The 27450-nt window shown below is 37.4% G+C and overlaps 1 long non-coding RNA gene across 1 annotated transcript in view; it reads left to right on the forward strand.

Moving 5' to 3' along the window:
• Positions 1–15577, forward strand: part of LOC138168579 (uncharacterized) — a 33247-nt gene extending 17670 nt beyond the window's left edge. The window contains exons 2-3 of the long non-coding RNA XR_011170149.1: positions 13361–13601; positions 14145–15577. This is a non-coding gene — a long non-coding RNA (uncharacterized lncRNA). The remainder of the gene's footprint in view (positions 1–13360; positions 13602–14144) is intronic.
• Positions 15578–27450: the final 11873 nt, after the last annotated feature.

Here is a 27450-nt window from a genome sequence, read left to right on the forward strand (position 1 = left end):
GAATATCGCACTTAAAAGTCCAGACAGTAGTATTTAAATCCTGACTTTACCACTTCTGTGCTAAATGAGGTTTGCAACTTTTGGAAAATAATATAACCTCCTTGAGATTAAATTTCTTCATTGGTAGAAAAGGGTTACTACTTGGGATACCTTAGTGCGTGAGGGTTGTGATGAAGCTTAAATAAGATATTTTAAAGCCTTTTTCATCATTTTGAAAACCCCTATATAAATGTAATTTATTATTGTTGTTTGGTTTTGGGGGAAGCTACCTAAACGATATGAATTAAGGGGTGAAAAGAAGGCTGCTCCAAACAATATCTCATTCAAGAATTTCTAAAATTTCACTATTACCTAGCAGATAGTAATTTGGGGGTTTAAATCTTTCCACCCAACTCCTCCACCCCCACCCCCACCCCCATTGAGTGCAAATGCCCCTGAGAGTGATGATACATTAAAATACCTAACATCTTGTGGCCTAGGAGAGGAGAAGGCAGTTTTAACCTGTGGAAGATAGTCTATCAAGCATTTATTAAGAGCTTACTAGGGTGAAAGATGTTGTTTGGCCTTCATTCTTGAAGAGGACCAATGACATCAGCAGGGTGATGTCGACTTGGGTGTGAATTCTGCCTTAAGTGAAGCAGAAGTGCCTGTCATCCTTAGAAAGAAGTCAAAGGAAGGGCTAATCAAAGAGAAGTAAGAAGAAACTCCACGTATTTCATAATTTTGCCCACGTTTATGACCCGGATTGCAGTTCTGTGAACTATGTACTGATTTAGGAAAGAGAATTACAAATGTTGAGGAATTATAAATCATTTTTACAAAGTCTATGTGTGTTTTCAAACTGACTTGAAGCATTCTTGGTGCTGCATCTTTGTTCTAAAAATTAATTTATTTCAGAGAGGAATTTATCTATTTTCATAATAAATAGGCAAAAAAACCCCACCAAGGTTATTAGAGATAATGTGAAAAATATCAGCAGGAGAAAATATAATTTTATAAAGATAAGTGATTACTGAACTTCAAAGGACTGTTTCATTTACTGGGAAATCAATAGAAAAGCTGCACTGTATTCAAAAGTGTATTAATCCTGGTATGTGAGGATCTGGTTCATTTCTCCCTTCAGTATGATTTTGGGCAAGTTACCTAATGACCTTTATGGACCTGATTCTTTTCTACTACAAAGAAGTTGGGAAACTAGCTGCTCTTCCACTTTCCTTCTAGCTCTCATTCTATGATCTTGCTACTTTTTTCAAATACCTCCTGCTTTCACTCACACCCTTCCCCAGGAACGTTCTAGAGAATGCTGCTCTTTGAATAAAACACGTATACCACCATACTTTTAATTTTATTAGGCATCATTACCATTTTCTCCATCACTTTCTTCAGTCATCATCAAAACAATAAATCAAGCCCTGATTTGTAGCATTTGCAGATTTCAGAGGAGTAAATATTCACACAGAAAATGTTAACAATCAGTTCTCACAAGATGATAGAAACTGACTCCAGCACATGTCTGCCCTTACCCCAATCCCTTGCCTACCTCTGTCTAATTTATGGGAATTAATATGTAGGGGATTATCTAAGCCTAACTTGATAACCTTATAGGATAATAAACCTTTGAGTCTCTTCCTATGAAAGGCAGTAATATTCACTTTAGCCCCCTACCGATGGTTCAGTAATTGCAGGGGAACTCATTCTTTGAATTTCTGTATTGGTGATATTTTCTGACAAAACCCCTGAAATATACTCTCTAGGATAAACAGCAGAGAGATACTCTGTTTAATCCGTGACTTTATAATCTAAATATATTAAAAAGCCAAGTAAAATGCGACCCACTTTGGGAAGATGGGCACATTTAATTACCTGACAAAACACAGATTATTTCCTTCATTGCCTTATAATAAATCTACAAAATACTACAGAGCAGTGGTAATATGTTTCTTAGGTTTGCCTAGAGATTTATCCCCTTCCCTTTGTTATACATAGACAGAGTTGCTGCAAAGTCTGTTGGTATAGACAAAACTCTGAGTTATACTAGCTATTGAGTCTGCCACAACCCTGAATTCTCTTGTGATTTTTTTCGGCCTTTGGTGACTGCAGATATGAAAGTGGGAATCTTCATAGAGTTACCATATCATTTTGTTCTCCAGAGAGAGGTATTTCATAGGATATATATATATATAATTGAAAGAGACCTCAGAGGTCACTTAATTCAACTCCCTTATTTTATAGATGAGGAAACCAAGGCCTTGGGAGGCTCAATGACTTACTCAAAGTCACACATGCATTAAGAATCAGAAGTAGAGTTCATGTTTGCCCCACCACTTGGGGACCATGACCATACTTACTAGACAAGAGATCTTACTCTAGTAACCAACATATAAATTCATCAGTGATCACTCCCTTATTAAAAAAAAAACTTAGTGATAATCCTAAAAACATAAAACACATAGTTCTTAATAGGTCAAAACTTTTCCTTGACTCTTTGGAGTCCCCTTGAACATGAGGCCAAGTGGAATTCCCAAAGCTTAACAGAAAGAGAGAAGAGAGAGACAAGAAAAAGAAGAAACAGATTTTTTATTATTTCCCTGATCACCAGAAGAGAGTCTTCAAGGAGGTTATAATCTACTGGAAAAATAAGACATGTATTCACATTATTACAGTACAAGCCTTTGTATGATAAGTATACATAAGTACATGTTACAGGTGCTTAGTCAAGCTGGGTTACTGAGGAAGACAGGGGTAGAGACTGAATCTGTAATTTCATTGGAATAGAGAATTCCCAGGTGATGAAATTCTCTCTATCAATGTCGACTGGCACTTTCTCTGCAACTTACCAATTTAGAGAGTTGCCTAGAACACGGAAGTTAAGTGACTTGTCTAGAGTCATATAGTCAATAGCTCAAAGGTAGCCTGAAACCTAGCTCTTCCTAGTTCTTTTTTGTTTGTTTGGTTTGCTTTTTTTGGAGGGGGGAGGGCAGGGCAATTGGGGTTAAGTGACTTGTCCAAGGTCACATGGCTAGTAAGTATTAAGTGTCTGAGTTCGAATTTGAACTCAGGTCCTCCTGACTCCAGGGCTGGTGATCTATTCACTGCGCCTCTTAGCCACCCCTCTTCCTAGTTCTAAAACAAATTATCTACCCACTGTCCTTTACTGCCTCTCTTTAAAGAAAAATGGTTTCACCAATAGTAAATGTTCATTTGCCTTTTACCATATTGTTATAAACCTAAAAACTTACAGCTGAACTCCCTATAAAACATCCCTGACAATGGCTAAGAAAAACAGTATGAAAAATGAGATTTCAGTTAGTGGAATCTCAAACTTTAATGCTTTGCTGGATGTTAAATGAAGAGAAAGATGTAAAAATCAAACTTTAATAAATTAATATACTTGAACTTGAAAAAAATTCCATTGTATTTGATTTGAGTTTTGTTACCATTTAAAGTTGTCTTCAAACTCTTCAAACACGTAGCTTTAGTCACTGTGTGTATTATTTTTTGGGTTCTTTGCTGTGCAAAACTTCATCCCAAAATTCCTTTCCATATTCCTCAGAGTAATGGGGAATATCTTTGATGATATGAGAAATGTCATAAGAAAGAGGAAACATGCAGTAATGAATAATGAACAGGCGTCCTTGGAGTCGGGAAGATTTGGATTTAAGTCCTATTGCTGACCCATGCCATCTGTGTGGTCCTGGCCAGGTTACTTTACCTCTCAGTGTAACCAGGAAACTGTCTAGGACTCTAATTTATAGAGCACATGACAATCTCCATTGGTAGAGGGAAACTTTCCACCAGGAACTCCCTTTCCCAATGAAATCATAAGTCCCATTAAAAGAAATAAGATTATTTTTGTGGTCCAGGACAGCTGGCTTGAGTTCACCTGGATACGTCCACACTATTTTTTGTGAGTTGAGACTCTGTGAACAGACTTGGGGCATTTTGAGTTAACTTGCCCATGAGTGGGTTGATGTGGAATCCATATGTGGGTCCTTTGGACAAAGGGATTAGGTCTTTATAGGGGGTATTCTTGAGACCCTAGAGAACTTCCCTGATGACTGTTTTCTTTTCTTTTTTTAATCTATTTATTTTTTAGTTTTCAACATTCATTTCCACAAGATTTTGAGCTACAAATTGTTTCCTCATATCTCCCCCCCCACCAAGAAAGCAAGCATACTGAATACCTCTTTCCCCAATCTGCCCTCTCTTATATACTCCCCACCCCCTTACTTTCTTGTAGGGCAAGATGAATTTCTATACCCCATTGCCTGTCTACCTTATTTCCCGGTTGCATGTAAAAACAATTTGTTTTAACATTTGTTTTTAAAACTTTGAGTTCCAGATTCTCTCCCTTCTTTCCTCCTCACCCATTCCCACTGGGAAGACAAGCAATTCAATATAAGTTATACATGTGTAGTTATGTAAAATATTTCCATAGTAGTCAAATTGTGAGAGACTAACTATATTTTCCTCCATCCAATTCCACTCCCCATTTATTCTATTTTCCTCTTTGACCCTGTCCCTTTTCAAAAGTGTTTGCTTCTAACTACCCTCTCCCCCAATCTGCCTTCTCTTCTATCATCCCACCTCTTATCCCTTTCCACCGTACTTTCCTGTAGGGTAAGATCCCGAATTGAGTGTGTATGTTATTCCCTCCTTAAGCCAAATCCAAAAAGAGTAAGGTTGACTCATTTCCTTTCACCTTCTTACTCTTTCCCTTCATTGTAAAAGCTTTCTCTTGTCTCTTTTATGTGAGATAATTTACTCTATTCTATCTCTCCCTTTCTCCTTCTCCCAACATACTCCTCTCTCACCTCTTAATTTTATTTTTACATATCATCGCTTCATGTTCAACTCACCTTGTGCCCTTGTGTATACATGTACACACACATATATATCCACCTATATATACATATATACATATATATGTATCCCCTTCAACTATCCTCATACTGAGAAAAGTCACATGAGTTACAAATATCGTCTTTCTATGTAGGAATGTAAATAGTTCAGTTTTAATAAGTTCTTTGTGATTTTTTTCTTTCCTGTTTACCTTTTCATGCTTTTCTTGCTTCTTGTATTTGGAAGTCAAATTTTCTGTTCAGCTTGGGTCATTTCATCAAGAATGCTTGAAAGTCAGGGCAGCCAGGTAGCACAGCGAGTAAGAGCACTGGCTCCAGTGTCAGGATGACCTGGGGATTGAATCTAGGCTCAGACACTTAGCACCCACCCAGAAACACCTGGCCGTGTAACCTTGAGCAAGTTACTTAACCCCAATTGCTTAAAAAAAAAATAAAAAAACAATGCTTGAAAGTCTTCTATTTCATTGAATATCCATATTTTCCCCAAAGTATTATACTCAGTTTTGCTGGGTAAATGATTCTTGATTTTAATCTTAGGTCTTTTGACCTCCAGAATATCATATTCCAAGCCCTTCAAATCCTTAATGTAGAAACTGTTAGATTTTATGTTATCCTGATTGTGTTTCCACAATACTCAAATTGTTTCTTCCTGGCAGCTTATAATATTTTCTCCTTGACCTGGGAACTTTGAACTTGGCTATAATATTTCTAGGAGATTTATTGCTGGGATCATTTTCAAGAGGTGATTGGTAAATTCTATCAATTTCTATTTTGCCCTCTTATTCTAAAATTTCAGGGAAGTTTTCCTTGATAATTTCTTGAAAAATGATGTCTAAGCTCTTTTTTTTATCATAGCTTTCAGGTAGTCCAATGATTTTTAAATTATCTCTCCTTCATCTATTTTCCAATTCAGTGATTTTTCCAATGAGACATTTCACATTGTCTTCTATTTTTTGATTCTTTTGGATCTGTTTTATATTATCTTGATTTCTCATAAAATCATTATCTTCCATTTGCTCCAATCTAATTTTAAAGGAATTATTTTCTTCAGTGAGCTTTTGAAATTCTTTTTCCATCTGGTCAATTTTGCTTTTTAAGGCATTCTTCTCATTGGTTTTTGAACCTCTTTTGACAAACTCAAAGTTAATTTATTTGTTAAGGTGTTATTTTCTTCAGTATTTTGGGGGTCTCCTTTAAAGAGACCCACATTGACTTGTTTTTTATGATTTTCTTGCATCATTCTCATTTTTTTAGCAGTTTTTCCTCTACTTCCCTTTCTTGATTTTCAAAATCCTTCTTGAGCTCCTCCACAAACTACAACCAGTTCATATTTTTCTTGGAGGCTTTTGAAGCAGGAGTTTTGACTTTGCTGCCTTCTTCTGGTTCTGTTTTGATAGTCTTTGTCACCAAAAAAACTATTGTTTAGTTTGATTTTGCTTCCTCTGTTCATTTTGCCAGTAAATTACTTGACTTTTGAGTTCTTTGCCACAGTAGAACTGTGCTTCCAGAGTAGTGAATGCTATGTCCCAAATTTCTGGGGTTTTGCACAGCTGTTGTCAGAGCTTATTCTAGGAAACTATCTCAGAACTGTGAGGAGGACTGCCTCTCCACAACCTCAACAAGCTCTGTCATAGCAGCGCTCCTCACCCCAGGAACACCAACCAAGACTGCGACCCAAATCCAAGCAGGAAAAGCAAGACAATCCTGCCTCAGCACCAGCAAAGAGAGTCCTGCAATTATCCTCTGGACAGTCACTTGTTCCCCCCCACCCCCAATCTGTGGGCCTGGAATTCAGGAGGAAGCCACTGTAGCAAATGTAGACCCTGCCACCTCTGCCACCCCTGGGGACAGGGGCCTGACAGTGTTCTTCTCTCACCCAGGATCAACAGAGTTCCCCCAGTGACCTTTTACTTCCTTTTTTTGTTGTTTATGGGCTGAGAAGTCTGGAAACTGCCACAGCTGCCATTGTTTCAGCCCCTGAAGTCTACTCTGGGCAGGCTGTGCCACGAGTCTGTGCTGGCACAGCCTATGTGGGACTGAGCTCCACTCCAGCCCAATGTGATAGACCCTTTCTGTCAGCCTGTCAGGCTGCCTTCAGTGGGATATTTGTTTCTCTCTGTCACTTTGTTGGTTCTATAGCTCTAAAATTTGTTTAGAGTCATTTTCACAGGTATTGGAGATGGTTGGAGCATAGGCTCAAGCAAGTTCCTGCTTTTACTCTGCCATCTTGACTCTGCCCTGATGACTGTTTTTCATCACCTTTCCAGTGATTTTTATCTGCTTTTGTCTTATTGACAGATTTTTACTACTTTTGAGGGCTACTTTTACCTGTTAGTTTCTAAATATTTCTATCTGAAACCTCTGGATTTGAGTGATCAACTAAACCAGAAGAGGTAACTTGGACTAGGACAACTGTCTTCCTCCTTTCTAAAATGAGCGGTTTGCATTAACCTAAGCTTAAGATCTGTTGTGGCTTAAAAATTCTATGATCTTCAAGGAAATAGGACAATTATGACAAAATGTGTAAAAATTATTTTGATGAATTGTCCACCACTGGATAAATTATTGATTCCTATGAAAGACATTGCATAGAAGATGGTAACATCTGGTATCAGTTTTGGGAGATCCCTAGCTAAAGGGATTAGAGGAGAAACTGTGGGATAAAGAAGGGGACCAGACTGATTTACAAGACTGTGTTGAAACCTTGCATTTGATTGCAGAGAACTTCAAGTATAATACATTGGAATTTTACTTGTCTAAGCTCAAAAGCTTCTATTATAAGCTGGTGCTGAAACCTTGGTTAATGAATTCTGGGCTTTGCCTCAAGTATCTCTCTACTCTCATCTATCTTCCACTCAGCTGCCAAATTGATCTTCCAAAAGTACAGATCTGACCATATCACTGCCCTTCCTCCTACCCTATTCAATCAATTCTGGTGGCACCCTATCACTTTAGGATCAAATAAAATCCTCTGTTTGGCTTTTAAAGCCTTTCATAAAATGGCCCTTTGCTCCACATGCTTGTGATTCAGTGACACTGGCCTCTTAGCTCTTCCTGAACAAGACTCCAGAAATTTTCACTGGCTGTCCCCCAACCCTGGAATGCTCTCCTTACTCATCTCTGCCTCCTGGCTTCCCTTGCTTCCTTAAAGTTTCATTGAAAGTGCCATCTTCTGCAAGAAAGCTTTCCAAGTCTTAACATCTTCCCTCTGAGTCTACCCTCAATTTATTCTGCGTGTATTTTGTTTGTACATAATTGCTTGGATATTGTTTCCCTCATTAGACCATGAGCTCCTTGAGAACAGGGATTGATTTTTTAAAATCTTTCCTTGTATTCTCAAGGACTTATCATAATACCTGGTCTATAATATGAGGTTAATAAATTATAATCAACTGATTGACAATTTCTCCTGGACTTGGGTATGTTCCTGGTTTTGATGGATTTTTTTTTCTAGAAACCAGTATTACATCTGGTCCTTTGAGCTCTGCAATTGACCAATCTGGTTATCAAATTTTACTTTTGCTATAGACAACTACCTGACTTTTTCTATTCCCAGTCTTTTACTACTGATCGCCTCTTCTTCTCTTATACCACTCTCTCACCTCTAAAGCCTGCCTGCTGCAGACTGTCCAGATTGACATCTCTCCCCTGTCCCTGAATGTAAAAAGGCTTCTGTTAGTGCCATGGACCCTAGCTGTACATTATCCCTCCTCCTGTGTAAGGGTTGAGGTATATGAGTGTTGTTTTAACTTTATCTTAACTCAGCATGCACTAGAAAGTTCTTGTGAAATGTATAGTTCAAGTATGCTAAATCAAAGATCTGAAGTAATGTTAGTGGCATGAAGGATATGATCTAAATATCAAATACCTGTAACCCTACCCAGCACATCACTAAACTCATTGAGATTATACAGATCTCTTTGGGTAATATTACCTTCAGGATAGTTAGTGTCATCTACTTTCTCTAGGCTTTGTGGTTGAGAAATCTTTATTTCCATTAGTATATAGCTAATGACTATTTGTGTTTTAACAACAACAAAAATTGACATTTAAGGCTTGCAAAGTACTTGAATAATCTTTCATTTGATTCTCAAAACCCTGTAAGGTAGGTGCTATATTAGACATTTTATTGATGCAGAAACTGAGATGGAGAGTGGGTTAAATGATTTGCAAAGAATTACATAACTAGTGAATATCTAAGGTAGGATTTGAAGCCAGGACTTCTAGACTTTTTTTCCATCACTTTTTTGAGCTGATCTAAGATATTTATATTTCCAGACCATCTAACTGGAGTCAATAAACCAGTAAAGTGAGATGGATACTTAGCGCACTCAGGACATTCTTGTCAGGGGAGAGTATTTAATGCTAGACTTTATTACATTTTTAACAATTAGCCCCAAAGAATTCACTGGGAAAAGAAGTAATTTTTGTTTTAATATACAATATTTCAAATGCTATAGAACTGGATTCCCAATATTTTATAATGAAAGAAAGGGATTCAGAGAACTTAGGTCACTTGATGCCTGTATTATCTAGTAACATCAAAATCTTTCTGTGAGTGATATTCCTTATCTATAAAATGAAGACTATGTTAAAAAGATCTCCAAAGTTCATTAAGTCTTAGATCTTGTAATCTCTTGCCACCTTCTCTCTGGGCCTCAATATTCTCACCTGTAAAATGAAGAGCTTGAGTTGTGTGACATGTAAGGTCTCATCTCTCTAAATTGATCCTATGATCTCCTGTATATTACGAATATTCATTCTGCCTATGTTCCATCTACTCTGCTCCCAGGTTGAAACAAAACTTTTTTTTTTCTGTGCTCAGTAAAATGAAAAACTTGGACAGCTCCCATGAAAATGAAAGCAGGTTATATATAATAAATTCACTGCGAATTGTGCCTTGAAATTGTTTATTCAGTGAATGGAGATAGTCTTTTTTGGACACAGAGCAGATCATGAACCTGTCACCTAGGACACTTTTAAGCATAGATTACAGTTAAATCATTTTAATGATAACAAAAGCTGCAAAGCCTGGAACCATCTGAAAAAGCACAACACATGTTCTCTTGTGTTTTTCTTAATGTAAGCAAAATAACTCATTTATCTCCATGCCCTACATTCAGAGTCATTGCTTATCTGACCCTGCCCTGTCAATCCAGTTTTATTTGTGACTATACAGTCTCCATTCCATTTTGGTCAGCCTTCTCACTGGGTTTCATGACTATGTTTCATACCTATGTTCATTCGTGCCTCCTGAATTGTGTTATTATTTCTAATTCCTGTAATCCCTTCCATTCAAAGTTCTAGAAATCACAAACTTCTCAACCAAGTCTGTTATCTCCTTCCTCTTTAGTTTAGTTGTCTTGATTGTCAGAAAATCATGTAATTCTCCAAGTATTTACCACACAATACTGCCTTTATATAGTTCTTCAAAGATTATAAATTGTTTTCTTTACAATAATCCTTTGAAAGAGTTAAAAATGGAGGTAGGTGGCAATGCAAACAATGATAACACACTTTTCTATCACCCTTTAAAGTAAGAACTCTTCCCACAACAATGTTGAGATGTCAACATCACAATATTAGGCAATAGTACAGTAACAATTGTTCATAGAGACCAGTCATCAAGAAAACATTTTATCAGTATCATACTAATCTCCCCAGTTAGAGTGTAAGCAACCTGTAGGTATTTCTTCTATTTGATTGCATTTTCATTTCTCTATCTCACTATAACCTTCTATCAATCCTCCTATGCATCATCCCTCCTAAACTTGTTCATAATTATCACAACCTCCAATCCTGCTATTCTTCAATACTTTTTCAAGTCAGTGCCCCTGCCCTGAAGTCACTTTCATCTTTTCTTAATCAGTACCATATAGTTAACTAATTCTCTTGCTTCCTTGTCCTATAGCCACTCATTCTTTGCCAAATCCTAATCCTCTATAATTTCTACCATCTGCCTCATAGTGCTACTCATGTGCTGCTAAATAGGGTTGGGGAAAATCCATAAAAGCAATGACTGGGAAGAATGTAAATTAATGTTATCTAACCTCTAGTGGGTTCTCACTAAAGCAAGACAATTCTTTTGCTCCTCCCTTATTGATTTCATACCTTATTCCCTATGGAAACTTCCAAACCTTGTCTTTTTCTCCCCTCAATCTTCCCACAGACCCCACAACCCAATCTTTTTAGCTTAGGACTTTGCATCTTTACTAAAAAATATATACCTATTCACCCTGCATTCCCCTCTTCTTCATTTCTTTTCATCTCAAAGCTCTTTAAGATTTCCTTGAGTGGGCACCCTTGCTCTCCTTGATAATGAAGTGGCCATTCTCATTGTCCTATGTATATGCTTTTAATCCCATTTCTTGCTGTCTTTTCTACTAGAATAGTTATTAAAGCATATCCCCTTCTGTCTGATCTTTATTCTTTCTCTCTTTGTTTATTGGTTTCCTTCTCTATTACCTTCAAATATAACCACATCTCATCCATTCTTAAAAAAAAAACACCTTTGTTATACTTTAACACCTCTCAATCTATCAATTTATATTTTCTTCCCATTCCCAACCAAATTCCAATAAAAGGTTTCTATACTTATTGCCTCTATTTTCTCTGCTCTGACTCACCTCTTAACTCTTTGCAGTCTGTAGCCCAACCTTAGTACTCAACTGAAACTACTCTCTCCAAGGTTACCAATGATTTCTCAATTGCCAAATATGTTGGTATTTTCTCAATATTCATCCTCATTGACTTCTCTGCTGCATTTTATTTTGTTGACCACCCCTTTTTTCAATTCTCCCCAAGATTTATTTTCCCTGTTTTTTAATTTTTTTGATGATATCAATCCTTTATGGTTCTTCTCCTACCTTTCTGAATTGCTGGCTCAATATTCATATCATATCCCCTTACTATGGATTTTCCTACAGAGATTCTGGGCCATCTTTTTTCCCCTCTGAGTGACCTCATCAGATTCCATATACTAAATTATTATCTCTCTCTAGAAAATGAACATATCTCTATACCCAGCCCCAATTTCTCTCAGAACTTTAATGCCATATCACAAACTGTTTATGTGATATTTCAGACTATATATACTCCATGTGGTATCTCAAACTCTATACATCCAAAACAGGACTCATCACATTTTCACTCAAACCTCCTCTTCTTTTGAATCTCCCTATTCCTGTTGATTATATAAATATATTTTTAGTCATCTGAATTCTCAACCTTGGCTATAGCCTCTAATGTTATCTTTAAAATATAGTGGCATTGGGGCAGCTAGGTGGTGCAGTGAGCAAAGCACCGGCCCTGGAGTCAGGAGGACCCGAGTTCGGTTGCGGCCTCAGACACTTAACACCCACACACACACACACACACACACACACACACACAAAACTAGCCATGTAACCTTGGGCAAGTTACTTAACCCCAATTGCCCTCCAAAAGGCAAATATATATAGGCATTTTATATTTAGGTAACATACACATTTGAAGCTTATTATGAATAATGTAGTGCTCTAAATCTAGATTCTTCCAAATCTTTTCCCAATTTTCTCAGTGATTGTATTCAGAGAGTCATTACCTGAATAGTTATTATTCTTGTATCTATCACACATTTGGTTACTATGTGTCTTATATTAGAATTCAGTGTGTACAGATCTTTTGTGTTGTTCAAGTCTTGGGTTTTAAAAATTATATTGTATTAATGTCACCTTTATAATTTTACATTCACAATCAGTTATTCACTCTCCCCCACCCCCAAGGATGTACATACTTTTGGAAAGTTTCTCCATTTTTCCTATCAGTCTCTACTTTCATTTGTTTTATTGATTTCTTCCTTGAGAACTCCAATTTCCACCCTAATTTCTTTCATTTCTTCTTTTAATTCCCTTATTGATCTTGTGAATCATTTTGGAGGTTTTTGCAGTGGTTGTACTCTTATTTCCACACATTCCTTTTTCTCAAGTATTTCCTTGTCTCTGATGTATTTGCTATTGCCATTGGCTCCTTTTCTTGTCTGGTTAACATTTTTACTTTTTTAATCATCTCTCTGTTGGTTTTAATATGATTACTTTGTAATGAGTCCCCCCCACACAATTTCCCCTCTTTGTCATTTATTATTATTCCTTTACTCTTTATTCCATTGATTGCTACCTTGAGGCTTTCCCTCAGCCATCAGTCACTCTTTCATTTTTGCCATTTTTTTTTTTTTGCCTTTGGAAGGCAATTGGGATCAAGTAACTTGCCCAAGGTTACAGGCCTAGTTTTTTTTTTTGTGTGTGTGTGGGTGTTGTCTGAGGCCGGAGCTGAATTTGGGTCTTCCCGACTCCAGGGCCAGCACTTTACTCACTGTGCCACCTAGCCGCCCCCCCATTTCTGCCATTTTTGTTGTTGATTTTTCCCCTTTCATTTAATTGGATCCCGTTTTAACTGTATTGGGGGCTATTTATTTCCCACTTTTTACTTACCTATCTTGCTTGCAATTTGATTTGTTCTAGGAAACTTTATGAGTTGCCCTAACCTGCTGAGTTGCACTGTGTGCCTCAGCCACCAACTTGATCCAGACCACCCAGGCAGGGTGAAGTCAAGAGTGGGGAGCTCACTCACTGAAGAGTGGAGTTCTGAGACTTTAAGAAACCATGAGAGACAGACAGACACTGGTCAGCTGGAACATGGTCCAGAATTCAAGGTGTTGGCTTGGTGTGCAAGTGATGAGTGGTTAATAGCGGCCATCACATGGTGAGACTACAGTGCAACCCTTTGTTATTTATTTCTGTGATCTTTACCTTTTGGGGAATTAGATCCCCTCTCCTTTTCTCCTTCATTTTGTCCTCCTTGTTTTATCTTGTGCATTGCTTTTCATTGAGAAAGTAGTGGCAGTGGAACAGTGTAAAACAAGAGCCAGACACAACCTCTCCTTTAGCCATCTTGTCAGACATCCCAAAGCTTTTTCTATTATGCCACAGATACTTCTGAGGGTCTCCCATCTAACTTCTGGAATATGTAACCCTAACTCCTTTAGATTTTTTTCCATTGTCCAGGTTTTCTAAGACTTTTAAAACATTTTGGACAAAGATATTTCCCATAATGTGACCTATGTGGGGGGTGGAAGGAGGATCAGAAGAGATTAAATCTTCCCTTGATTGAAAGTTGAAAATCACTATTTATGCAGCCAGAATGTTTAAAATTTAACAAAGTCATAACTTTTGAGAATAGTAAGTTACTGTAACACTCTTCGCTATATGAATGGCCAAATCATTCATTTTTATTTCTGGCTTTCAGGACCAACAAAGTGACTTCTTTCTTCATAAAAAAGAGTATATCCTTGAGAATGAAGGATAGATAGTTCCTCTCTGGATATCAGCGCAGAACTCCTGAGCAAGGTCACCACAGGAAACTGTATCTAAATCAAGCGCATTATCTAAATGAGACTTGGGCTTTCTTCAGTGTTCCCTATTTGTAGCAGCAATTATGGCTTCCAGGGTCAGACACTTTAAGCAAGATAATGACCAGTTTGACTAAAGGTCTATCTGCTATCTCACCATTCATTAACTGCTAGCAAATGCCTGACCCCAAGGTCATTCCTGCTTAGCTCAATCATGTTTTGTAGTGTATAGAACTTCCCTTTTCATGTTCAATATTATTGATTGACATTTTCTGGGTACTCCATGGCGCATTTAATTTGGGGAGAAAACGATGTGTAGAAAAGCACCTTCAACTGCCAAACAGGTGACATCATCTTTCCAATGGCATTATGGGAATTATTGCAATGATGAAAACTCAGCCCAAAGAGATTCCCCTTCAGGCATGGGATTTCACTGCTGCAGCATGGCTACAAAGTTGTTCAAAAGACAGTGAGAAGTTGGAGGAGCAAGAAATCCCACAGTGGAAACTTTCAGAGAAGTGCTTAATAAACTACTATTGCCACTTCTAGCCACAATGCTTCCATCAGACTGAAATAGAAGAGTGTATATGACTAATTCTTCCCTCCACCATCCAAAAATAAATCACAGCACCCAGCAGAAATGAGACATAGACTTTTCCAAAATGTGAGTTTGGGATGAAGGCTGAGACATAGGAAACATTCTGAATAAATGCCAGATTGGAGAAACAGAAGGTGGTTGAACCAGCTCCTCAAACCAAGCTTTTTCCTGAAAAGCTAAGTTGTTAGAGGAAACTGTGATAATTCTGGGGTTCCAGTGGCATTTGTAGAATTTGAACTATTCATTGTCATTTCCAATATGCCCCTTATTACTATGTTGACATATTCCTTTGCTTCTGAAATTGTAGTATATAAAGTTTGATGGATGTGCAGTCATTGGAGACCTGGGTTTAAATATCTGCTCTCACATAGGAGTTCTATGGCCCTGGAAATTCATTTGACCTCAGGTTCCTTACCTGTCAAATATGGAGAATGATACTGTTACCTTCTTCACAGAGGTGCTGAGAGTAATGCAATTTGTAAACGTTCAGGTGTTGCATAAATGTAAGTTATTATTACCTTCACAGATTTTGCTCATGTCTTAAGCACTATTGCCCTAAAATGTGGACCTGTGAGCAGTAGTTATTCAGAAATGCTCATTCTTTTGCTTGAGGCATAGCTTTAGTTACCTGTGGTAAAATGGAGCTGATGAATCATTTGATTACATTTAATTCTGCCATGTTTGTAAAGAGAGCCCATGTTGGCATCACAGAATTTGAAAACAGTTCAGTGGGGAATGCTTCTACTATGAAGATATGGTTTTATTTTCCATGTATTTCTAAGCACTCGACTATTTCATTCCTTAACACCACAATGGAAAGTTCATTGGTGGTAGTCTGGGTTAGCCTATCCTGTACTTTCCTTAACTTTCCCTGGCTTTTGCCATTCTCACTCAATTTTGGGTTGTCTCACTAAAGCTAACACCCTTGGCAAACCTGACCTATTTGAAACAAAACACTGTCTCACCAGACAGGTTTTCAGAAATAACATATTGAAAGCTTAGCCAATGCTACTGAAGGCCTTTAGTACCTGTCTGGTATACCCAAAGTAATGAAGTCCATGGTGGCATGCTGGGACATAGTTTGAATGGTCTGAAGTTCATGCATCAGCAATAGAGTCATTTTCTTTTATTTATTATTCATTTTATTATTATTATTTATTTTTCTTTTCAATAGAGTAACACCATTTTCTTTTTTCCAAAGTGGTAGATCCCTCTGCTCCTTCAATTCACTTATGCTATCCCTGTAAATCTGGCCACACTCACTGTGACTGATCTAAAATATTCCACTTTTAATTAGTTCCAGGCCACTAAATGTGATTGCTCCATCTGTACAATGTAGCAGTGCCAATTCAAAGTCTGAAGTTGATGAACTAATAGAGCCAGCTGAAGACCTGTTGAAGGAGGCAAATAGGGCCATGCTGCTGGAAGATCTCCCTGGAAAATACGCCAACACTACAGTCCTTTCCAAGCAATACCTTATACCATAAGCCTCTTACTAAAGGATGTGCTGAATTCCATATTCTTCCAAAAGTCTGCACTTATATGGATTTTTCTGAGGTTTTTAAAAGATCTAAGACATAAGAATCCCCAAATTTTAACATGTATACAGTGCTATTGGTAAAGCACATGTTAACAGTATAATCTTTTTTTTTTATTTTTAGAGAGGGGAAGGTTGGGCAGTTGGGGTTAAGTGACTTGCCCAAGGTCACACAGCTACTTTTGTATTATGTCTGAGGCCATATTTGAACTCAGGTCCTCCTGACTCCAGGGCTGGTGCTCTATTCACTGTGCCACCTAGCTGCCACCTAGCTGCCCCCTAACAGTATAATCTTAAGCTATGATCCAGACCTCAGAAAGTCCAGGAGAATTTATAATGGTACCAATTTTGTCCAAATGTCCTTCAAAGTGTGTTTTTATCTGATTTTTTAAAAAGGTCCTCTTTTTTTCAACTCTCAGTTACATCATACTCTCTTACCTTTAGGGATTTTTTTTGAGGGTGGAAGGCAAGGCAATTGGGATTAAATGACTTGTCCAAGGTCACACAACTAGCTAAGTGTCAAGTATCTGAGGCCAGATTTGAACCCAGGTCGTCCTGACTCCAGGGCCAGTGCTCTTTTCACCACCTTTAGGGATTTTTGTGTCAAGACATTACAACCAACTGACCCACCTTCCAAGTTTTTATTTTTGAAAGAGGAATAAAAGGTGGTAATGAAATTGTTCTTCTATGATCCTTTTATTTTATCTGGTAGAGAAAGTAGATGGAGAAAGGGACATATGAAAAAAAAATATTTGTGGATGCTGCTAGATTCCAACCAATTCCTTTATATTAGAAGTTGTGACTTTCTCCAATGTTTCAAGGTTCTATAGTCTCCTTAGTAGAAATACTGCCTATGTTAATATACAGAACAGCCTCACTGTGAATTGTTAGATGACCTTTGAAAGTGACTGTGGCTGAAAAAACAATCTCCATTGTACAACTAGCTTGGTGATGAAACTCTCTAAATTCAAGTAATCTGGTCTTTACAAAAAAAGATACACAGAAAATTGCCAGGTCTTGATAACCAAGAAGGTTTCAACTTTTTAGGATCTGATCTGCCAGAATCAGGCAAAGCCTTAGGGGGAGTCCAAGTTTATCTCCCAACTATAATGAGTCAGACAAATATGATCTCAGTAGAGACTGAGGTAATACACATTCTATTTTTAAAATAATTTAACATTTTAATTTCCCCAATTCTATGTAAAACAATTTTAACATTAATTTTTTTTTAATTATGAGTTCCAAATTATCTTTCTCCTCTCTCACCTCCCCGCCCCCATGGGGAAGACAAGCAATTTGATAGAGGTTATACATGTGCAGTCATGCACACCTATATCCATATTAGTCATATTGTGAAAGAAAATATAGACTAAAAAAAAAACAAGAAAAATAAATAAATTTTAAAAAAATATACTTTGATCTGCATTTAGACTCTGTCAGTTCTTTATTTGGAGATGGATATATTTTTTTCATCATAAGTCCCTTGGAATTGTCTTGGATTATTGTATTGCTGAGAATAGTTAAATCATCCAAAATTGATTATTGTAAAATATTGCTGTTACTGTGTATAATGTTCTCCTGGTAGAAGGGAAGAATTTATGACCAAACAAGAGATACAGAGCATTATGAGATGTAAAATGGATAATTTTGATTATATTAAATTAAAAAGGGCTTTTACAAACAAAATCAATGCAAGCAAGATTAGAAGGAAAGAAGAAATCTGCAAAATAATTTTTATAGGATGTGTCTCTGATAAAGGTCCTATTTTTCACATATATTGAAAAATGAGTCAGAGTTACAAGAATACAAGTCATTTCCCAATTGATAAATGGTCAAAGGATATGAACAGGTAGTTTTCAGATGAAGAAATCAAAGCTATCTATAGTCATATGAAAAAATGCTTTACATCACTATTAATTAGAGATAAGCAAATTAAAATGACCAGTTAATACCTATCGCAGTGTCTAATGTGATAGAAAAGGAAAATGACAAATGTTTGAGAGGATGTGGGAAAATTGGGACACTGATGCAGTTTTGGTGAAGTTGTGAACTTATCCAACTATTCTGGAGAACAATTTGGAACTATGTCCAAAGGGCAAACAGACTGTGAATTATTAAAAAGGGGAAAAGGGATACATATACAAAAATACTTGGAGCAGCCCCTTTAGTGGTGGCAAAAAATTGGAAATTGAGGGGTGGACAATGATTGTGGAATGTCTGAAGAAGCTGTGGTATATGTGGAATACTATTGTGCAATAAGAAATGATAAGCAAGCAGATTTCAGAAAAACCTGGAAAGACTTAAGTGAAATGATGCAAAGTGAAGTGAGCAGAACCAGGAGAATATTGTCCCCAGTAACAGCAACACTGTGTGACGATCAGCTATGATTAACTTAGCTCTTCTCAGCAATACAATGATGTAAGATAATTCCAAAATCTTATAAAAATGAATGTTGAAAGCCAACTAATTAGAAAAATGCTATTTACATAAAAATAAATTATTTAATATTTATGGAAAGAGTTGTGGTTAAAGATTCTCAAATGGGCATGTAGATAGTGAGTTAGGTTCATATTGTGCTTATTATTGGACTGTAATACAAGAGAGTAGTTAGGTTGGTGAAGGAACTAGGAATATGTATGTCCAAGGAAGATTTATTGAAAGAACTGGGAATATTTCCCCTAGAAACTAAAAGACCTGGGGATGGAAGAGGAGCATGATGTTGTCTTCAAACATTTGATCTATTTCCATGTGATCATTTCCAAATGATTGAATTTAATTATTTAACTCTTGAGCAAAGAATCTCCAGTTGTGTGACCCTGGATAAGTTTTTTTAACCTTGTTTGATTCAGTTTCCTCATCTCTAAAGTGATCTGGAGAAGAAAATGGGAAACCATTTTCTTTGTGATGAAAACCCAAATGTGTTCACAAAGAGTTGGGCATGACTGAAACATGACTGAACAACAAAATAGAAAAATACTAGCATGAATAGGTGATAGCTAAAAGTGCCAGATTTCAACTCATTATAAGAAAAAAAAACTTTCAAAAACTGAGAGCTGCCTGAAAATGGAAAGGGCTGTCTTGAGAGTAAGGTATTTCCTGACACCAGAGGTCTTCAGATGGAGGCTAGATGATTATTCGCCAGGGATTTTGCAGAAGAGATTCAGGTAAATTATTGCACTAAATGTCATTGTAATTTCATTCGACTCTGGGATTTTATGATTATATGATGCTAAAAATCCAAGAACAACTCATCCCACTTTGGGAACCTTTGATTACTCCTTTGCAAAATGTCACTGATAGGATAATATTCTGTTTATTTACCTCTTCTAAATGAAAGATTAATTCACCTCAAGTAATTGAGCTCCTCAAATGATTCAAAATTCCAAGACTCAAATTAACTTTCCAATAGCATACTAAAATGCATCAGTAACCCTGAAACTGAAGTAGTGTCTTTAGTTTTTTTCCTGTGATGTATACATGTATATGGGTATGGATATGTATGTATGTATGTATCTACATGTATACACACACATGGCCGTGTGTGTATATATGAAAGAGAGACAGAGACAGAGAGTTTGTGATTGAATGAAATCTCAACTTTCCACATAATAAATGACTGATAAATCTTTTTCACAAGTTCCTAGTTTCATAGTCCCATTTATACATGGATTCTGATCGGGATAATGGAAGAAATTTAAATAATATAATAATTCTCCAATATATCTGTGATTTTATCAATGAATGTGGTTATTCCCTCCATAACCATGACTGCATAACCTGTTCATTCTTTAGCTATGTCATCTCATAAATGCCTGAAAAATGGTCTACCCACCATCATAGGGAACTTCCTCACTTGCTCTTAACTGTTCATTTACCAATGGTTCATATATGCTGCTCATTGTTTACGAATTGTTTATTACTTGTTCCAGATACATGATCAGCCCACATTTTTCTTTCTGGTCATAACATTCTCTTTTCTGGAAGTAATTTTTCAGTTATACCCTGATGATGCCCACCATATACTTCTCTGTTGTACTTTGATTGATCCTTAACTTCAAATGTTTTAATATTATCATAATCCAACACTAAAGCCATACAAGACTGATGGAAGAATAATTATGTTTAAAAGTTAGGTCTCTATTGCAGGTACAATATTTAATTAATTAAAAGAACTGTGTGCTTTCCAATGCAATTCAGCCTGCCCTTCTACAAATTCTGGCCCTGGCTCATTGTCCAAGAAATACAATGCATATACTGATGAATCAATTATATGGGTTATCGCTCCAATTACTTATAATAATCTATACCAGAGCTGACAAACCCCTGTCATGCCTATGGCAGCTGTGGCCTGCAACACTCCTGACTACAGGAACCAGGTTAAAATAGGACTGGAAAATACTAACAAAATAAATAAGGATACGATAGAAAATAATGTGAATGTGTGCTTTTTCAAGTTAACATGCAGCCTCAAGGGATCCTTATGTGCTTTTTAGGGACCCTGTTTCTATCTTATTTTGGGTGTATACAACAGGCATTCTGTATTCATCTATCTTTTCCTATGTGGATAACTAGGCTTAACTATTTTGAGAGGTTATGGATTGCACTTAGGAGACTCTGTCATGTTCCACTGTGGCAGTTGCATCATAATCATCGTCATCATCATCATCATCATGTAATAGTAATAATAGCTGCAAAGTTCTTTGCCTATCTCATTTCCTTTGATACTCATAATAACCCTGAGAGGTAGGTGCTATTGTTTTCTCCCTTTGAAGGAGAAGGATGTAAAATGGTTTGCCTAAAATCATACAAGAAGTGTCTGAGGTAGGGTTTGAACTCAGGTCTTCCTAAATCACAGGTCACCACTCTATCTATTATGTATGCTGTCTTCTTATCCATAGTCGTGCAGCTAGTGGATGATGTCATCTAATATTTTCTTTGATCTGAATAAATGATGGAATCAGTGGTGGTTTCATGTAAATGACCAGTTGTGGCAAGGGAACTGAAAGGGTCCTACTATATAGTCTCTTCATGTATAAAGTCAGCACATTTAACTAATCCTCATTTTAAAATTTTTTATGTTTCTTATTGTTGTGTTGCAATAATTTCTGGATACTTCCCATCCCTACTCTGACAGGAAGCTTCCCATTTGTGACAAATATACAGTTAAAGAAGAAGAACTAATGGAGTACTCAGCCTACAGTGTTTATAGAATTTTGCACCTCCACCAGTCTACTTCTTCAATGAATCAATCCATCGACATGCATTTAGTAAGCACTTCCTATATGTTAGACTTTATGCCAGGTATCAGGGTTTCAAAGACAATAGTGGAACAGCTCCTTCATTCAAAGAGCTTATATTATAATTGAGGGAGTTAGAGTGAAAAATAATGATAACACATTGCGTGTAGTCTATGGGGGCAGTTTGGACATTTAAGGTATACAATTACCAATCTTTTGTCTTATTTTATTAGTGCATTTCATGCAAAATTCCTTCCTTTAAATTTTTTCCTGCCAAGTTATGTGTTAAAAACAGAAAATTCCACCTTGCATTTCTTATGACTGTAAGTTTATTCTCCATAAAAGGTTACTAAGTCTTATTCTATAGGATGTAATATGCCCCCACCTCCACTCCTTGAACAGCCTTTCCCAGATGACTGTTTTCTAAGGAAAGGTATACTCATGGGGATGGGTTATGTTTAGCAAGAAGTCAGTTGAAAGAATAAATCACAGGCTGAAAAGGTTCTGGCAGGATTAACTTGTAGGGAATTAGTAAAGAGAGCAGAAGGAAACCTGGAAGGAGATCCTGCCCTTTGCTTTAGCTTCACCTTATTGAGATTAACTAGGCCTACCTGTGACCTGTGGTGTTGACCAGAGCTGTCAGTTAAAACTAAACACAGTTCTATGTGGCTGCCAGCCAAAAACATAAAACCTGCTAAAAACTAAACACTGAAAAAATGTGCCTCATTTCAAAACAAGCATGGCTAACCCTGCAAGAATATTGTGTTAGTAACTTTTCAGGGCCTTCTGGTACTGTAGGCAGCTGTCAGGACAGGACCTGGTAGGGTTTATCCACCTTCAGTGTTTGTTTTTCTCGTAATACTCTCTCCCCTCCTGGTTAGATCTGAACTGAACCCCATCCAAAAAATTTCAGTGTCCTTGGTTTACTTATCAACCATGAAGGGTTCATATCAAAAGTTAAAAGGTTGAATTCTCCAGTCCATACTAAAATGCCTACAAAGACTCCAGATATTCTGCCAGACCCTCAATGAAATGGTCTTAGAACAGGAGGAGATGATGAAATATTCTACAGTCTCAGGGCCATCATAATGTCTAACAGGTCAGCATAAAAGATCCAAGTCAGGCCCAAAATGGTTCTGAGTTCTCCCTGGCATTTCAAAACTAGGAAAGATTCTAAGAGACTTAAACTTAATGAGAGTCTTCCACATTACCTTGGAATGGCTTTAAATTGTTCAATGAAGAAATATGGTGACTCGTATTCATCAGTGGGCAGCTAGGTGGCACAGTGGATGGAATGCAGAACCTGGAGTCAGGAAGACTCCTGGACTTCCTGAGTTCAAGTTCTACCTCAGATATTTACTACCTGTGAGACCCTGGGCAAGTCACTTCACCCTGTTTGCCATATTTTCCTCACCTATAAAATGAACTGGAGAAGTAAATGGCAAACCACTGCAGTATCTTTGCCAAGAAAACCCCAAAAGGAGTCATGAAGAGGTGGATACAACTGAAAGATGACTAAAACAGCAACATATTCATCATAGCCATCCATAGTTATCAAATATGACACATACATCTCCATGGCTTCATTCGGACCAATGACAGTTACTATTGCTCCTCTACCCATTTTAAACTTAGTTCAGTTCAACAAACATTTATTAAGCTCCTACTATATTCTAGGCTCTATGCCAGGCTCTGGGTAAACCAAAATGGAAAGTCTATGCTTCAAAGGACTAACATTCCATATTAATGGCCTCACAAACTACACTATTAAAAGCATTATAGCATGAGTAATAATTACTCATTTATATTACACTTTAAGGTTTATAAAAGCACTTTCCTTACAAACCCATGAGTTGCAAATATATTGTAAAAATATATTCCCATTTTACAGATGAAACTGAGAGACTTTAAGTGACTTGCTCATAGTAACAAAGCTCAAAACTTTCTGAGTTATGATTTAAAATTACATTTTCTCATACTAGTTCCATCCTCTAAACCATTATACCACCTTGCCTCTCACTTGAGAACCTTTCTTCTTAGATTGCTGATCTGATGCTTTCATGGAAGAAATCACTGCTAGCATTGTAGTTTGCTTATTTCCATCATGTCCCTAATGAGCACACCTGATTAAAAATAATATTCTTTTTCTGGAACTGGTTTCATTGATGTGAGGAATTTCCATTGTTTAAATTTCTTCAACACATATGTGTTCATTACTGTATCATGGAGTCTTAAAGGTTGCCTGGGGATACCGAGAAGCAATATAATTTGCATGTGCCAATAGTCATATAACTAAAAAATATCAGAAGCAGGATTTGAATTCTGATCTTCCTGACTGGCTTTGAGAGTTAGTCTTCTAGCCACTATGCCATGCTACCCCTCACACTGATGATTTATAGTCTAAATAGGCTCAGGGAGACAGGCTTTGCTGACTTTGCCCAGGCAACAGAGAGTCTCATTGCAACATTTGTAAGAATGTGCTTTGTAAACCTGAAATATATTATAAATATGAATTATTATGGTACAACGTCCTAGTCCTCCAAGTTCACTATGATTAAAAAAAAAACTTGTCACTAACAAATCATGCTTTGAAAAAGCTAGATCTCAGGGTGGCCAGGTTGCTCAGTGAGTAAGAGCATTGGCCCCAGAGTCGGGATGACCTGGGATCGAATCCAGGCTCAAATACTTACCACCACACCCAGAAATAACTGGCCGTGTAACCTTGAGCAAGTTGCTTAACCCCAATTGCTTTAAAAAAAAAAGCTAGATCTCCTTCTGCACATGGATTGTCACTTTGCCTCTCCATAGCTTGTGGTTACCCATGGAAGCTATGAAAAGATTACCTATAGTCTACACCTCAACACAGCATTGCTAAACATGGTAGAACTCTGTTCTATAGTTATCTAGCATTTAGGACTCTGCTTCAAATGGCCAGATGGGGATTGCTATTCCAGAGAAATATTTCTGAGACACTTAAATTTCTATTACCCAGCAAGTAGTCTAAGAGGAAATGTAAGTCTCAATTCTGAAATCAATTCATCGTCCAGCTTTAGGGGCTATCCAAAATATGTGAACTCGCTTATGAGCTCTATGGGCTGTCCATCCAACTGCATATCATAGTCTGCTGAGTAAGTGTTCTTCAAGTAACTGGTTTCCTTCCTGAGTAAAAATCTTTTCCTTTCATTCCTCATTCAGAGATTATGTGGTGTGATAATTAGAGAAGCATCCTTAGATGCAGGAAGACTTGAGTTCAAGTCATGCTGCTGACATTCACTGGCTTTGTGACTTTGGGTAAGTCACTTAAATTCTCAGTGCTCTAGGTAACTAAGATTATAAACTGACTTGCACTGATAATGAGAATGCCCTATATGAAATGAAATCAATGAAATCATAGGTCCCTATCCATACCAACAAATTGACCAACTAATCAAAGGGGTTAGCTACTTACCCCTAATCAATTGTAGATAGATTATATTTCTTATAATTCAATTTAATATGTAACCAATTGTATCAACAATGTACATTATATGTAATTTAATGTATATAAGTATTTAATGTACATATAATAAATATACAGCTATATGTATATAAAGGAAATATATTGAGTGAATTATATAAAAGAATTCTAAAAGTTGAAAATGAACAGGGGGCAGGGGTTGACTCAAGATGGTGGAGTAGAAGCAGGACCTCCCCAGGGCTCCAGCTTCCACCTTCCCCTATCCATGTAAAAAGGGGAATCTAAACAAACTTTGGAGCTGCATAACCCACAAAATGACACAGAGAAGCTAACCTCCCACTGTGGACAGCCCAGCAGGCTGGCAGGAATCGGCCAGTGCAGCGCTGTGGGAGCTGAGCCCAGCCCCATGCCCGAGGCTTGAGCCAGAGCGACTCCAGATCAGCAGTAGCTGTGATAGTTTCCAGATTTATGAACACATAGATGCAAAGGACAAAGTGAGAGGTCAGTGCAGTCTGGACTTTGGGACTCAGTAAGTGGGAGTGCATGGCTTTTGCCCCTGGGGCAAGAAGCCACTGAGCCCCAGGCACCTAGCTCCTGGCCTGCAGAGTGTAGCAGGACCAAGAACCAGTCTGAGGGGTAATCCCTCTTACTTTGACCTGGATTGCAGTCTAGGGTGGAGGTCCTGGGGTGTGTGTCCAGCTTGCCAAAGCATGTGGAGACCTCAGAGAGGGCACCCATCTAATACCTCTGGCAGCTGAGACAACTCCAGTGTTTGGGACAAAAGCTCCCCTCTCTGGTGGCAGAGGCTTACTGTGGCAAAAAGCCCAGGGGTCAAGTGACTGAGGGGCGACATCACCAGGCAAAGGAAACAAAGCAGACAGAAGATTCCAACATTACACTCCTATTTTGGGGACAAAAAGGAGCAAAGCATGGAACAGGAGGAAGACAGTGAAGTCAGAACTCCTGCACCAAAACCTTCAAAAGAAAGTACAAGCTGGTTACAGGCCATAGAGGACCTTAAGAAGCAGATAAGAGAAGTGGAGGAAAAATTGGGGAGAGAAATGAGAACAATGCAAGAAAATTATGAAATGAGAGTCAACAGCCTGATTGAGGAAAATAATACCTTAAAAAATAGACTAACTCAAATGACAAAAGAGGCTCGAAAAGGCAATGAGGAGAAGAAAGCCTTAAAAAGCCGAATTTGCCAGATAGAAAAAGAATCTCAAAAGCTCAATGAGGAGAATAATTGCTTCAGAATTAGATTGGAGCAAATGGAAGCTAATGACTTTATGAAAAATCAAGATGCTGTTAAACAGATCCAAACAAATGAAAGAATAGAAAGCAATGTGAAATATCTCATGGGAAAAACCACTGACCTGGAAAATAGATCCAGGAGAGATAATTTAAAAATTATTGGACTACCTGAAATCCATGATCAAAGAAAGAACCTAGAAATCATCCTCCAGGAAATTCTCAAAGAAAACTGCCCTGATGTTTTAGAACCAGAGGGCAAAATAGAGGTTGAAAGAATCCACTGATCACCTCCTGAAAAAAGATCCCAAAAAGAAAACTCCTAGGAATGTTATAGCCAGGTTCCAGAATTCCCAAGTTAAGGAGAGAATATTACAAGCAGCCAGGAAGAAATTTGAACATTGTGGAAATACAATCAGGATAACCCAGCATCTGGCAGCTTCTACACGGAGGGATCGAAGGGCTTGGAATATGATATTCCAGAAGTCAAAGGAGCTGGGATTAAAACCCAGAGTCACCTACCCAGCAAAACTGAGTATCACGTTTCAGAGGAAAATATGGTCATTCAGTGGAATAGAGGACTTTCAAGCAATCTTGCTGAAAACACCAGAGTTGAATAGAAAATTTGACATTCAGATACAAGAAGCAAGAGAAGCATGAGAAGGTAAACAGAGAAAAGAAATCATAAGGAACTTATCAAAGTTGAACTATTAACATTCCTACATGGAAAAACAATAATTGTAACTTATGAAACTTTTCTCAGTAGTTGAAGGGAATAGAAATATATATATACATATATATATATGTCTATATATGAGAGTATATGGGCATATGAATACATATGTGAATGTGTGTATATATGTTTACAGATATACATGGATAGAGGGCACAGGACCAATTTAACAGAAGGGATGATACAAGGTGAAATTAAGAGGTGAGAGAGGAATATAATGAAAGGAGATGGAGAGAGACAGAATGGGGTAAACTATCTTATATAGAAGAGGCAAGGGGAAATGGTTACAATATAGGGGAAGAATAGGAAGGCAAAAGGGAAAGGGTCAACCTTATTCCCATTGAATTTGGCTTGAGGAGCGAATGAAATACACACTAAATAGGGTATCTC

Source organism: Petaurus breviceps, unplaced genomic scaffold (assembly GCF_028583685.1).
Source record: "Petaurus breviceps papuanus isolate PSGF00001 unplaced genomic scaffold, PetGlider_PUasm1.0 37, whole genome shotgun sequence".
Taxonomy (NCBI): Eukaryota; Metazoa; Chordata; class Mammalia; order Diprotodontia; family Petauridae; genus Petaurus; species Petaurus breviceps.